We start from the raw sequence: 14957 nt of genomic DNA, 5'->3' as shown, positions 1-14957 counted from the left end.
AAAACAAAAAAGAAATAACTGTTGGATAAAAATGATGAAAAATATTTTTTCTACCTAAAACCAATGCGAAATATTTCTTCCATTTTCACTTTACGTCACCAAACATGTGCATATGTGCAATAGTATAATTGGTCTACCTACTTTGTTGGCATTATCATGTGCTCAAGGTCCCTGGAGCCTGGAGAACTGAAACGCGTAATGGCGGACATTAAACCATTATCTTAAGCACTCAATCTGGGTCCGTGTCTGCTTACTGTTAAGGAGACTAGAGTGAGTGGCAGCGAAAGCAGCTCTGTCTGATATATATACATATAATATATATATGCAGCGCTCACAGCAGCAATTTACAGCTCCGTAAAGAACACTTACCAGGGCAATGGCAGCTGGGATTTGCAGTCCCTTAGTAACGGACCTCAGCTGCAAGCAGTAATCGACGGAGCACGTCACATTTCAGCCAATGGGAATGCCGTGGCATCTTCAAAGAGGGGAGCGAGTAACAGCAAGGGGATTCAGGCATCAGAGGAAGGCTCACGCCCAAATGCATAATGCCTGCCACGGTAAATAAATAGCTGCCAATCAGTACCCCTCTGTGTCTTCTGGTCTTTCTTTTGATGGACGTTTCTGTATATATATATATATATATATATATATATATATATGGAGAAGTGGGTCTGTGGTTGTGCACACCGCTTCCGTTAAAGCCCCTGAAGAGAAGCATATGGAGCTTCGAAACGCGTCGGGCAGATCCCGTACGGAGCGGCGTCTACGAGTGGATCCCCGTCCTCACCTATACATAAACCAAGCTGCTGTTCGTGTGCTACTCAAAGGTGGACACCTTCGAGCTTTGATTTATACGCGGCCGTCCAGCCGCGGAGTATGCACCACCCCGGTACCCTGGGGGTCACGAAAGTGAAGCAGCAGTCGTACTTGGAATCGAGGACGGGCCCACTTGTGGAGTCCATACAGGACTTGATTGTGTGCTTCCTGGACCACACTTCCCAGAATGCACAGTCTCATTTGAGCCTCCCATCGGTGGGTGTGTTGCATATAAAATGGAGAAGTGGGTCGGTGGTTGCGCACACCGCTTCCGTTAAAGCCCCTGAAGAGAAGCATATGGAGCTTCGAAACGCGTCGGGCAGATCCCGTACGGAGCGGCGTCTACGAGTGGATCCCCGTCCTCACCTATACATAAACCAAGCTGCTGTTCGCGTGCTACTCAAAGGTGGACACCTTCGAGCTTTGATTTATACGCGGCCGTCCAGCCGCGGAGTATGCACCACCCCGGTACCCTGGGGGTCACAAAAGTGAAGCAGCAGTCGTACTTGGAATCGAGGACGGGCCCACTTGTGGAGTCCATACAGGACTTGATTGTGTGCTTCCTGGACCACACTTCCCAGAATGCACAGTCTCATTTGAGCCTCCCATCGGTGGGTGTGTTGCATATAAAATGGAGAAGTGGGTCGGTGCTTGCGCACACCGCTTCCGTTAAAGCCCCTGAAGAGAAGCATATGGAGCTTCGAAACGCGTCGGGCAGATCCCGTACGGAGCGGCGTCTACGAGTGGATCCCCGTCCTCACCTATACATAAACCAAGCTGCTGTTCGCGTGCTACTCAAAGGTGGACACCTTCGAGCTTTGATTTATACGCGGCCGTCCAGCCGCGGAGTATGCACCACCCCTGTACCCTGGAGGTCACGAAAGTGAAGCAGCAGTCGTACTTGGAATCGAGGACGGGCCCACTTCTGGAGTCCATACAGGACTTGATTGTGTGCTTCCTGGACCACACTTCCCAGAATGCACAGTCTCATTTGAGCCTCCCATCGGTGGGTGTGTTGCATATAAAATGGAGAAGTGGGTCGGTGGTTGCGCACACCGCTTCCGTTAAAGCCCCTGAAGAGAAGCATATGGAGCTTCGAAACGCGTCAGGCAGATCCCGTACGGAGCGGCGTCTACGAGTGGATCCCCGTCCTCACCTATACATAAACCAAGCTGCTGTTCGCGTGCTACTCAAAGGTGGACACCTTCGAGCTTTGATTTATACGCGGCCATCCAGCCGCGGAGTATGCACCACCCCGGTACCCTGGGGGTCACGAAAGTGAAGCAGCAGTCGTACTTGGAATCGAGGACGGCCCACTTGTGGAGTCCATACAGGACTTGATTGTGTGCTTCCTGGACCACACTTCCCAGAATGCACAGTCTCATTTGAGCCTCCCATCGGTGGGTGTGTTGCATATAAAATGGAGAAGTGGGTCAGTGGTTGCGCACACCGCTTCCGTTAAAGCCCCTGAAGAGAAGCATATGGAGCTTCGAAACACGTCGGGCAGATCCCGTACGGAGCGGCGTCTACGAGTGGATCCCCGTCCTCACCTATACATAAACCAAGCTGCTGTTCGCGTGCTACTCAAAGGTGGACACCTTCGAGCTTTGATTTATACGCGGCCGTCCAGCCGCGGAGTATGCACCACCCCGGTACCCTGGGGGTCACGAAAGTGAAGCAGCAGTCGTACTTGGAATCGAGGACGGGCCCACTTGTGGAGTCCATACAGGACTTGATTGTGTGCTTTCTGGACCACACTTCCCAGAATGCACAGTCTCATTTGAGCCTCCCATCGGTGGGTGTGTTGCATATAAAATGGAGAAGTGGGTCGGTGGTTGCGCACACCGCTTCCGTTAAAGCCCCTGAAGAGAAGCATATGGAGCTTCGAAAGGCGTCGGGCAGATCCCGTACGGAGCGGCGTCTACGAGTGGATCCCCGTCCTCACCTATACATAAACCAAGCTGCTGTTCGCGTGCTACTCAAAGGTGGACACCTTCGAGCTTTGATATATATATATATATATATATATTACCTACTGGCGGTCGCCAGTAGGTAGTTATAGATAGGACCTATTTTCCATCGGCAATCCGCAACATTCTATTTGGAATAATTTTGGCGCCGGTTGACGAATCTTCGCAAAATTTTCAAAACTAGTGGCCCGCTCAGTTCCGCTCCTATCCTAAAAGTCTCGGGTGAATCGTCAAGAGGGGGCCGAGAAAAAAGGGTGGTCCCAAAATGTGTTTTCCCCAAGCAATTTTCCATAGAGACTGTTAATAGCAGCTACAGCCCGAACTGCTGAACGGAATTACACCAAATTTGGCAGAAAGGTAAACCTTGGTTCAGAGTCGTGCCTTTTGCTTAAAGGGTGTAAATCCGTTCAGTAGTTCCTCAGAAAATCGAATTCAAAATCACACATATATCTATGGTCGCGCTGAATCCGCGCATCCTGAGCGCACCCTGAGCGCACCCTTATGATCACAAGCTGCATGCTAATTGGCTGTCAACTGTCTGTCAACACTCCAAACCAGGAAGTGTTGGCAGCCATTTTGTGCCTCGGTAGAAGCGAGGCTGTAGAAATCAGTGGAACAAGTGTTCAAAATGTATAAAGGGGGCAGGGTAGAAATACCCTGATGCTCCAGACCTGCTTATGGGGTCCTACAAGGACTCCCAGGGCCCAACATTTTTTTTTTAAATGGCAAAACGCGCGCAGCGTGCGCAGATCCTGCAATAAAACAAAAAAAAACGAGCCCACGCTTTTTTAATAATTAGCCCCCGGGTGGGCCAAATACCGGGGGCAAAAATATTGAATGTTAGGGGTCCCAGAAGGGCCCCCGAGCCCCAGGGACCGCCACCCCTGAGGCTACAAAATAAATGTTGTGGAGGCTCAACCGCCACCCCCTCAGCAAAATACTTGGGTAGGGGGGGCTCAAAGGCCCCCCTGCCCCGTGGACCCCTACACCCCGGGGCTTTGTAAAAAATGGTTGGGGGGCTAAAAGGCCCCGCCTGGGGACCACCACCCCCTGGGGCTTTTTATATTGTGGGAGGGGGGCCATGTGCCCCCCTACTGGAGCCATCAAGGGCCCTGGGGACCGCCACCCCCCAGGGCCGGCTCGTGCAGTGTCTCGGGGTGCTGCTGTTTGCTATGGCAGGGCGGGAGTCGAGGAAACCATATTGCTTTTCCACACGGGGAGCTGCATGTTAGCAGCTGGCTCCCAAAGGACGCGGGGAGCCAGCTGCGACCCCGGGGGCATTGGGGCTCCCCACACGGTCAACAATGTTATATATAAGCCCCGTGGGATGGGGTCCCCGGGGAGAATAGAAATTAGTGATAGGTGCTATTTTTTTATGGTAAAATTAGGAGTCGCGTACCCAGGGCAGCGCTCAGCACTGCCCCCTGGTGTGCACGCATTGGGTGCACGATTCCTAACTTGTAGGGTGCGCGACTCCAGCGCGTTGGGTGCACCATCTTCTCGTGCCGGGTGCGCGACTCCAAGCAAAATGTTTTAAATATTTTTTAGATATACATCAAGCTTATCTGTATAGATCTTGGGTGGCTCTAAAAAGAGCCGTTGTGTTGATTGAGAGATTTTGGTACGTACAAGCAAGTACCTATGCAGAGTCTAAAGTTCATGAGGAAGACTCTTTTACCCTCATCTGTAAAATGTACACCATCTCTCCAATAGATGCCATTCATATTGAAACGCAGATTGTTGTAGTAAATGGACCCCATCCTATAATCTCGGAGAAAAGCAGAAACAGTTTTATTGTTTCCAAGCTTTCTCAATCTGTGGACAAAATTGAGTGGGACAGTTCCATTTCTGCCTTTGGCATATGTTGGAGTAGACAAAGGCAGTTTGGGTGAAAAGTGACATAAATTCTCCAAAGGTTTTCTTCATAAGCATTTCCAGACCTACCTCAGGTCATTGCCACCACAGTGCATACTTATGAGGTCAGGGTGTTGGAGATATAAAAAGGATTTAACCAATGGCATCAATTGGTGCCACTTTAACCCTCTCTGTCCAATCCATTTAATGTCTACATTTGGCAAAGCTAGGTCTTTGTTAATGCCTCTATTTTCTGCATACCTTTGGCTCCAGAAAATATAGCTGTGTCCCACAATCCACACTCTAAGCATCTTGAAAGGAGGTCTGGATGCACTCAGATGGGCTCTGTTAATGAAATGGCAGTTTGAAAAGTAAGATTTTTCTAAAATGGTGGATATGATGCAGTTTTGAAAAAATTAAAGAAATGATTGGCTGTTCAAGAACATTCTAGACTGAAAAGTAGGGTGTATGTTTCTGTTTTTGAAAAGCATTTTATTATTGGTTAACAAAAAGTGTTTGAAAGGGACATTACATAGGATAAGCTGATATTTTGAAAAGTCAACCGCACTTGCTGTTTGGATTAGAAAGATTGTGTGCTGAACTTGTGACCTGTGTGCTCAGTTGAGTGTTCCATGAACTGTTACTATGGTAACAGGCAGTAAGCTAATTGGGGTAGGGTTCAAACTTATGTCAATTGGAAAGGGTTGAAATGTGTAACCAATAGAAATGTGTGTTAGCTTTTGAATTAATGTGGGAAGCAATTTGATTTGATATTTACATGTATATGTATGCAGCATGAGAGGGAAACTGTGATATTTTGTGGTTTTGATAAGAGCAGTGCAGTACAGAGATTCTGAATAAGAAAATCTGGTGTGTGACTGACATACTTCCTAATCTACAAATCAATTTGAAAGGCGAGTTATTAATTTGTGAGGGGTCTTTGTTTTTAATAAGATTAATGTGTTTTTCCTGGTAAAGTACAGGGATTACTCTTGCTTGTCTAGAATCACACTGTGAGTCTGTGTGCATTTGGGAACTATTGTGACAGAAACATTTGGATACTTCATGTGCTTGCAGATTCATAACTGCTTAAAAACCTATGCTGTTCTCAAGAATTAGAAACCAGTCATTGCTTATGTATTTGCAAAATGAGTCAGGCTTCCACACTAAACTACAGTTCTAAAATATGTGGAATGTGTGCAGTCGCCTTACCTCTTCTAGATTAGTAAATGATTTTTGGTAAAGTCCAAGGGATAATGTTGCTTGTCTAGAATCACACTGTGAGTCTGTGTGCATTTCCGAACCATTGTGACAGAAGCATTTGGGTACTTCATGTTTTTGTAGACATATAACTGCTTAAAAATCTATCCTGTTCTCAATTTTTGGTAGAATTAAAACCAGTCATTGCTTATGTATTTGCAAAATGAATCAGGCTTCCACACTAAACTGCATTTCTAAAATATGTGGAATGTGTGCAGTCACTTTACCTCTTCCAGACTAGTAAATGTGTTTTGATAAAGTCCAAGGGATAGTTTTGCTTGTCTAGAATCACACTGTGAGTCTGTGTGCATGTAGTAACCATTGGGACAGAATCATTTGGGTACTTCATGTTTTTGAAGACATATAACTGCTTAAAACCCTATCTTGTTCTCAAGGTTTGGTAGAATTAGAAACCAGTCATTCCTTATGTATTTGCAAAATGAGTCAGGTTTCCACACTAAACTGCAGTTCTAAAATATGTGGAATGTGTGCAGTCATCTTACCTCTGCCAGATTAGTAAATGATTTCTGGTAAAGTCCAAGGGATACTGTTGCTTGTCTAGAATCACACTGTGTATCTGTGTGCATTTAGGAACTATTGTGACACAAGCATTTGGGTGCTTCATGTTTTTGAAGACATATAACTGCTTACAAACCTATCCTGTTCTCAAGTTTTGGTAGAATTAGAAACCAGTCATTGCATATTTATTTGCAAAATGAATCAGGCTTCCACATTAAACTGCAGTTCTAAAATATGTGGAATGTATGCAGTCACCTTACCTTTTCCAGACTAGTAAATGTGTTTTGGTAAAGTCCAAGGGATAGTGTTGTTTGTCTAGAATCACACTGTGAGTCTGTGTGCATTTGGGAACCATTGTGACAGAAGCATGTTGGTACTTCATATTTTTGAAGACATATAACTGGTTAAAACCTATCCTGTGCTCAGGTTTTGGTAGAATTAGATACCAGTCATTGCTTATGTATTTGCAAAATGAGTCAGGCTTCCACACTAAACTGCAGTTCTAAAATATGTGGAATGTGTGCAGTCATTCGTACAAACGAATGGGTCCCACCGGACTAACTGCATGCTCATAAACTGCAGGTCTGCCTCAAAACATGCAACAGAACTAGCCGAAACCATTCTCACCCATGACATTAACATTGCCTTCATCACCAAGACCTGGCTCAATGATTCCTCCGCCCGATCCTAGACATGCTCGTCCCCCCGGGTTTTTCTATCATCAAGAAAGATAGAATTGACCAAAAAGGAGGTGGCGTGGCCATCATCCACAACGACAACTTATCGGTGCTCGAAACCGAGAACTTCACATATAACTCTTTCGAATGCCTTACCGCCATCATCAAAACCGCCAACAAGAACCCAGTGCACTTCCACCTCCTATACCACCCCCCAGGCAACTCCGTCACTTTCACAGAACACCTATCTGACCTTATCGCCTACTGCTCGCTCCAAGACTCCAACAATATCATTCTAGGCGACCTTAACCTTCATTGGAATCATAAAAACAGTGCTCCTGTACAAAGCCTAAATGACATTCTCCTCTCCAACAACCTCTCCCAGCACTGTTCTCAAGAAACCCACATCAAAGGAGCAATCCTGGATGCCAACATCGCCAATCATGACGCAATCTCCATAGACCACATCCTGCCCGTCGACTGGTCAGACCATCACCTTATCCTATTCCACCTTCCTCTTCAGACCATGCCTCTGCCGTCCATTTCGAATCCTCCCTCTTGGTCGAGAAACGTATCACTGAATAACTCAGATGAGTTAGAAGAAAAAAATTCCTCCCGCCTGCCCAGCCCCCCAGTAGGCCTCTCCACAGAACTCACAGCCCACTACAATGTTACCATGGCCTCCATTCTTGATGAACTAGCCCCCTTGAAACTGAAAAAATCCAGGAACATTCTCTCCAGATCCTGGTTCAATAAGGACATTAATGAGGAAAGAAGACAACTCAGAGCCTCTGAACGCCTCTGGAGAAAAGACCCTCCTCCAACTACTACCAGAAACTCAAAGCAGCAAGAAGAAAGTACAAACTCCACATCAACAACGAAAAATCCAACTTTTTCTGCACCGCGATGGATCAAGCCAAAAACAGACCAAGAGAACTCTTTGACATCATCAAAAAACAAACGTCTAAGCCAACGAATAGTCTCATCCAGCCCTCAAAAACCCTATGCGACAACTTCGCCAACTTCTTCAACGAAAAAATCAACTTGCTCAAACTCTCCCTGGACCTTAACCTTCTTCCCCCTGACAAAAACTGCTCTCCAACAAGCGAAATCTCCTCAACAAAAAGCCAGGCATCAACCTGGTCCTCCTTTGACCCCGTCTCAGAATCGGAGATCCTCAATCTCATCTCCCTCTCCAAGCCATCCTCTCACAACCTCGATCCCATTCCCGCTCAAATGGTCAAAGAGCAGAAACTCTCCCTAGCTCCTCTTTGGTACCAAATCATAAACAGTTCTCTAAAAACTGGCTCCATTCCAGACTGCCTTAAAGTCGGCCAAGTAACTCCTTTTCTGAAATAAACAGGCCTAGACGCAACCGACCTGAACAATTTCCGTCCCATCTCCAATCTCCCTTTCCTTGGCAAAGTCCTCGAAAAATGTGTCTTCCATCAACTGAACAAACACATTGACAACATAAACTTGCTCAACCAACACCAATCTGGCTTCAGAAAAGGATACAGCACCGAAACTGCAATCCTCAACATCATTTATGACATCTTCAACTCCCTCGACGCTGGCCACTGCTGTCTCCTCATCCTCCTAGACTTGTCTGCTACATTTGACACTGTAGACCACAATCTTCTCATCAAATCTCTCAATGAACGGGCTGGCGCAGAGAAAGTGGTCCTTCAGTGGTTCTCCTCCTTCTTCCAAAACCGCTCACAAAGAGTAAAAATCAAATCCTTTGCCTCCGAACTCGTTCCTGTCAACAGAGGAGTTCCTCAAGGCTCCATTCTCTCCCCCCAACTGTTCAACATATATATGGAACCTCTCACCTCCATTCTGAAAAAAGCGAATATTCCCTTTCATCTCTATGCAGATGACACACAGATCTACTTGGAAACATCCTCCCTCAACGACATTCAAAGACTTAACAATACCCTCAATGAAGTCCAAGGATGGCTAGCAAAGAACCACCTTAAACTCAATCAGGGCAAAACGGAGTTCCTCCTCATCTCTAACAAAGAAGAAAACCCGCAAATCGTTGAATGGTTGAAAGCTATTGATGCCCTCAACGGAAATCTCACCCTGGCTCCCTCGGTCAAATCACTGGGAATCACCCTTGACCACAAACTCTCCATGTCCAATCACATCAAGAACTCCGCCAAGAGTGCCTTCCTCAATCTGAAACTCCTTAACAAAATCAAACCCCACATCCCCTCCTCCGACCTCAAGCAAGCAACCCAAGCCTTGGTGTTGTCCAGACTGGACTATGGGAACACAGTTCTCTCCGGGACTGCCCGCTCTCACCTAGCCCCGCTCAAATCCACCCTCAATGCTGCAGCCAGAATGGTCACCAGAATCAAGAAATTTGACCACATTTCTCCTGCGCTCAGAGATCTGAAATGGCTACCAGTTGAAATGCGAGCCAGTTTCAGAATGGCCTGCCTCACTCACAAAGCCCTGCACACAGGAAAACCAGAATACTTAGCCTCCAAACTCAAGAAAGCCGGCCAAGCAAGAAACCTCAGGTGCTCCAACTCTCTCCTCCTCATTCCCTTAAAAACGCGTAAACAAAAGACTGCTGCCCGCTCTTTTGCTGGATACACCCCCAAAAATCTGGAACGCCATCCCACTCAACATCAGAACCACCCCCTCCTTACCAAAATTCAAAAGTCTCCTTAAAACTCTCTACCTCAACCGTGCCTTCCCGAACGCAATTACGTGATGCTCTTGCCTCCTCCTGGCTGGCTCCCATCAGCGCCCCCTCAACGGGTAGCCACAAGGCATCGCATAGCCACTTCCTATCTATTCCATTCTCAGCCCCCCGGCTGACACCTCGAAACGAACTTCTCCACCACCAGTCGTGCCTTCCTTGGACTTTGATACTACCTCCTGACCCCTCCGCCTCTATGCCTCGCCTGAGGCTACCTCGTCCCCTCTACCTCAATCGGCTAACCGCGAAGACCCAAGAGAACTGTAAAGTCTGCTTTTGAACTTTTTCTCCCTCAACCGGCCTCCCTCTGACATTCAGCTGAACTCTGTAATGCTTCCATTTGAACTTTTTCTGTATTCCCTCGTTCCTTGCCTTATCATTTATTTTTGTCTCCTCCTCATCTTGTTGTAAAGCGCTCCGATACGCTCGGGTCTGGCCAGCGCTATAGAAAACTTCCAAAATAAATAAAATAAATAAGTCATCGTACCTCTTCAAGACTAGTGAATAGTGTTGCTTGTCTAGGATCACACTGTGAGTCTGTGTGCCTTTGGAAACCATTGTGAGAGAAACATTTGGTATTTCATGAGTCTTTGTAGTACTCTAATCATTCACTCAGTATCTAAGTACTCATGCAGCGATTCAGGGCCTTAGCACATGAACTTTTTCAAACTCTTATGCAATATGCATGTAGTTCTATAACCACCTACACACTAGTGTTTCAGTCCGACAATTCCCCAGTCAAAATCCATACACTCCAGCAAACACCCTCTCACTGCTCTTGCAGTTCTATAGTGACTCTTTCAGCTCTATGTACTAATCTATTCACTGAAGTAAAACTCAACCAATTATGAATTTACTTAGTGTCTTTCCTAACAGTACTGTAATCATTCATTCAGTATCCATGTACTCATGCAGCAAGGCAGGCCTTAGGACATGGACTGCTTCAAACTCCTATGTTCTATGCATGTAGTGTTGTAACCACCGCTTCACTTGTGTTTTAAGCCTATAATTCCCCAATCAAAATCATACACTCCAGCAAACACCCTGTCACTGCTCTTGCCGTTCTGTAGTGACCCTTTCAGCTCCATGTACTAATCTATTCACTGAAGTGAAAATCAATCAATTATGAATTCACCCAGTGTCTCTCCTTATAGTACTGTAATCTTTTAGTCAGTATCCACGAACTCATGCAGTGAGCCAGGCTTTAGGACATGAACTGCTTCAAACTCCTATGCACTATGCATGTAGTGCTCTAATCACCTTTTCACTTGTGTTTCAGGCCTACAATTACCCAGTCAAAATTCATACACTCCAGCAAATACCCTGTCGCAGCTCTTGCAGTTCTATAGTGACCCTTTCAGCTCCATGTACTAATCCATTCACTGAAGTGAAACTAAACCTATTATGAACTCACCCAGTCTCTCTCCTTATAGTAGTGTAATTATTCAGTCAGTATCTATGTACTCATTTAGTGAGTCAGGCTTTAGGACATGGACTGCTTCAAACTTCTATGCACTATGCATGTAGTGGTCTAACCAACTATGAACTTGTATTTCAGGCCCGCAGTTCCCCAGTCAGTATCCATACACTTCAGCAAACACCCTGTCACTGCTCTTGCAATACCATAGTGACCGTTTCAGCACCACATACTAATCCATTCACTGTAATAAAATTGAACCAATTAAAAATTCACCCAGTGTCTCTTCTTGTACTACTCTAATCATTCAGTCAGTATCCATGAACTCATGCAGCAAGCCAGACCTTAGGACATGGACTGCTTTAAACTCCTAGGGACTATGCATGTAGCGTTCTAACCACCTTTTCACTTCTGTTTCAGGCCTACAATTCCCTAATCAGTATCCATACACTCCAGCAAACACCATGTCACTGCTCTTGCAATCCTATAGTGACCCTTTCAGCTCCATGTACTAATTATTCACTGAAGTAAAACTTACCAATTATGAATTCACCCAGTGTCTCTTCTTATAGTACTGTAATTATTCAGTCAGTATCCATGAACTCATGGAGTGAGCCAGGCTTTTGGAGATGGACTGCTACAAACTCCTAAGCAGTATGCATGTAGTGCTCTAACCACCTTTACACTTGTGTTTCAGGCCTACAGTTCCCTAATCAGGATTCATACACTCTAGCAAACACCCTGTCACTGCTCTTGCAATCCTATAGTGACCGTTTCAGCACGATGTACTAATCCATTCACTGAAATAAAACTGAACCAATTATGAATTCACCCAGTGTCTCTCCTTGTACTACTGTAATCATTCAGTCAGTATCGATGAACTCATGCAGCAAGCCAGGCCTTGGGACATAGGCTGCTTCAAACTCCTAGGCACTATGCATGTAGTGTTCTAACCACCTTCACCCTTGTGTTTCAGGCCTACAATTCCCCAGTCAGTATCCATACACTACTGCTAACACCCTGTTATTCCTCTTGCATTCCTATACAGTTATGTATAAAGCCTTGAATTACAATTTCAATTAGTCATGAGAAAAGAAAGTGGTTAAATGATTTTTGAATGTGTTTGTATAGTAATAGAAAAGTATAATTTATATATTTATTAAAATACATTTATTTATGTTTATTTTTTACAGATATTGTTTATCATCATTAAAACAAAGTTATTATGCCTGAAAAATCAAGAATGAAAAAAATACTTGCTAAAGGACAATTATATGAAAAACACTCAACAACAAGTATTGGATGACCAACATCATGTGGGTAAAAAGAAAAAAGTCTTCCGGTAAGACAACTAAGGAATTCATTAAAAAACTTTCAAAGCCTACAAACAGTGTGCAGAATGTACAAACTACCCAAAAATTCAAACGGAAAAAATAAAAAGAGTAACAGGAAAGGAAAAAAAGTAAATTTGCAGTCAGAAGATTTGATGTATGGTATACGAAGGCAAAATCAGTATAAAGAAATCCGCAAAAACATTTTTTATTATAGAGTGGTACTTAGCTTGCTGAAAGAGGTGAAAAAATATAGACAAAGAGCACTATTTTATAAAAAAAAGAAGAAGCATATTGAATCCATTGTTCAAAAGGCTTTTGAAGTAAAAAGGAAACTATTAATTTGAGTTTTAAACAGAATTCGATCACTAGATAAACCATCCATGTTATGAAGGCCAAAAGTAAGAGAAAAAAGTAATTAACAGAACACATTTTTGTGATTATTTTGGGGTGAATGGAAACAGAGTTCAAGTTCAGAGCCTTTCTTTAATGAAGAGAGTTATTTTCAGACCAATGATTTATTGCACACAGTTGATACCAGTGGTCGAGCTTATGAGGTTAGAAATGGTCCAATTGAGAAAGAGAAAATGGTTACCAGAAATGCAGAAGTGTTAGCTGATGAAGTTCTAGGCAGACGTCCTACAGCCCCAGTGTACACTTGGGAAAATAGTAGCATTAGTAGTGTACGGCAAGATTTTATTGATAGTTTACGCAATTTCTTACGACAATACAGTAAAAAAAAGTGTTAAACAAAAGATTAAGATGTTGCAAGGACTAGACCCTTGCCGAGTGAGAAAAAATACTGGTTTGCAAGGTCATTCTCTGGCTGTCTTTCTAGAAAAGTATGTCAAAGTGTTCTTCGTCATTTCAGGATGTTAGCAGTACATCATTCTCAAATGCGGAAGTTAGTCAGAAGATTGTATTATGCAAAAAGTCCAGCAGTAAAATTAAACAAGTTGAATAGTGCTCTTTTGCCTAGGTCAGTATCAGATGTGAAAAAGGTTTGTGAAAAAATTTAGTTTTGTTACTTTGTTTCAGGCCTACAATTCCCTAATCAGTATCCATACACTCCAGCAAACACCCTGACACTGCTCTTGCAATCCTATAGTGACCCTTTCAGCGCCATGTACTAATTATTCACTGAAGTAAAACTTACCAATTATGAATTCACCCAGTGTCTCTTCTTATAGTACTGTAATTATTCAGTCAATATCCATGAACTCATGGAGTCAGCCAGGCTTTAGGAGATGGACTGCTACACACTCCTAAGCAGTATGCATGTAGTGCTCTAACCACCTTTACACTTGTGTTTCAGGCCTACAGTTCCCTAATCAGGATCCATACACTCTAGCAAACACCCTGTCACTGCTCTTGCAGTCTTATAGTGACCGTTTCAGCACGATGTACTAATCCATTCACTGAAATAAAACTGAACCAATTATGAATTCACCCAGTGTCTCTCCTTGTACTACTGTAATCATTCAGTCAGTATCCATGAACTCATGCAGCAAGCCAGGCCTTGGGACATAGGCTGCTTCAAACTCCTAGGCACTATGCATGTAGTGTTCTAACCACCTTCACACTTGTGTTTCAGGCCTACAATTCCCCAGTCAGTATCCATACACTACTGCTAACACCCTGTTATTCCTCTTGCATTCCTATACAGTTATGTATAAAGCCTTGAATTACAATTTCAATTAGTGATGAGAAAAGAGAGTGGTTAAATGATTTTTGAATGTGTTTGTATAGTAATAGAAAAGTATAATGTATATATTTATTAAAATACATTTATTTATGTTTATTTTTTTACAGATATTGTTTATCATCATTAAAATAAAGTTATTATGCCTGAAAAATCAAGAATGAAATAAATATTTGCTAAAGGACAATTATATGAAAAACACTCAACAACAAGTATTGGATGACCAACATCATGTGGGTAAAAAGAAAAAAGTCTTCCGGTAAGACAACTAAGGAATTCATTAAAAAACTTTCAAAGCCTACAAACAGTGTGCAGAATGTACAAACTACTGAAAAAATTCAAACAGAAAAAATAAAAAGAGTAACAGGAAAGGAAAAAAAGTAAATTTGCAGTCAGAAGATTTGATGTATGGTATACGAAGGCAAAATCAGTATAAAGAAATCCGCAAAAACATTTTTTATTATAGTGTGGTACTTAGCTTGCTGAAAAAGGTGAAAAAATATAGACAAAGAGCACTATTTTATAAAAAAAGAAGAAGCATATTGAATCCATTGTTCAAAAGGCTTTTGAAGTAAAAAGGAAACTATTCATTTGAGTTTTAAACATAATTCGATCACTAGATAAACCAATCCATGTTATGAAGGCCAAAAGTAAGAGAAAAAAAGTAATTAACAGAACAAATTTTTTTGATTATT

The sequence above is a fragment of the Lissotriton helveticus genome, chromosome 3_1, assembly GCF_964261635.1.
Source record: "Lissotriton helveticus chromosome 3_1, aLisHel1.1, whole genome shotgun sequence".
Lineage (NCBI taxonomy): Eukaryota > Metazoa > Chordata > Amphibia > Caudata > Salamandridae > Lissotriton > Lissotriton helveticus.
This window is presented reverse-complemented; position numbering follows the sequence as displayed.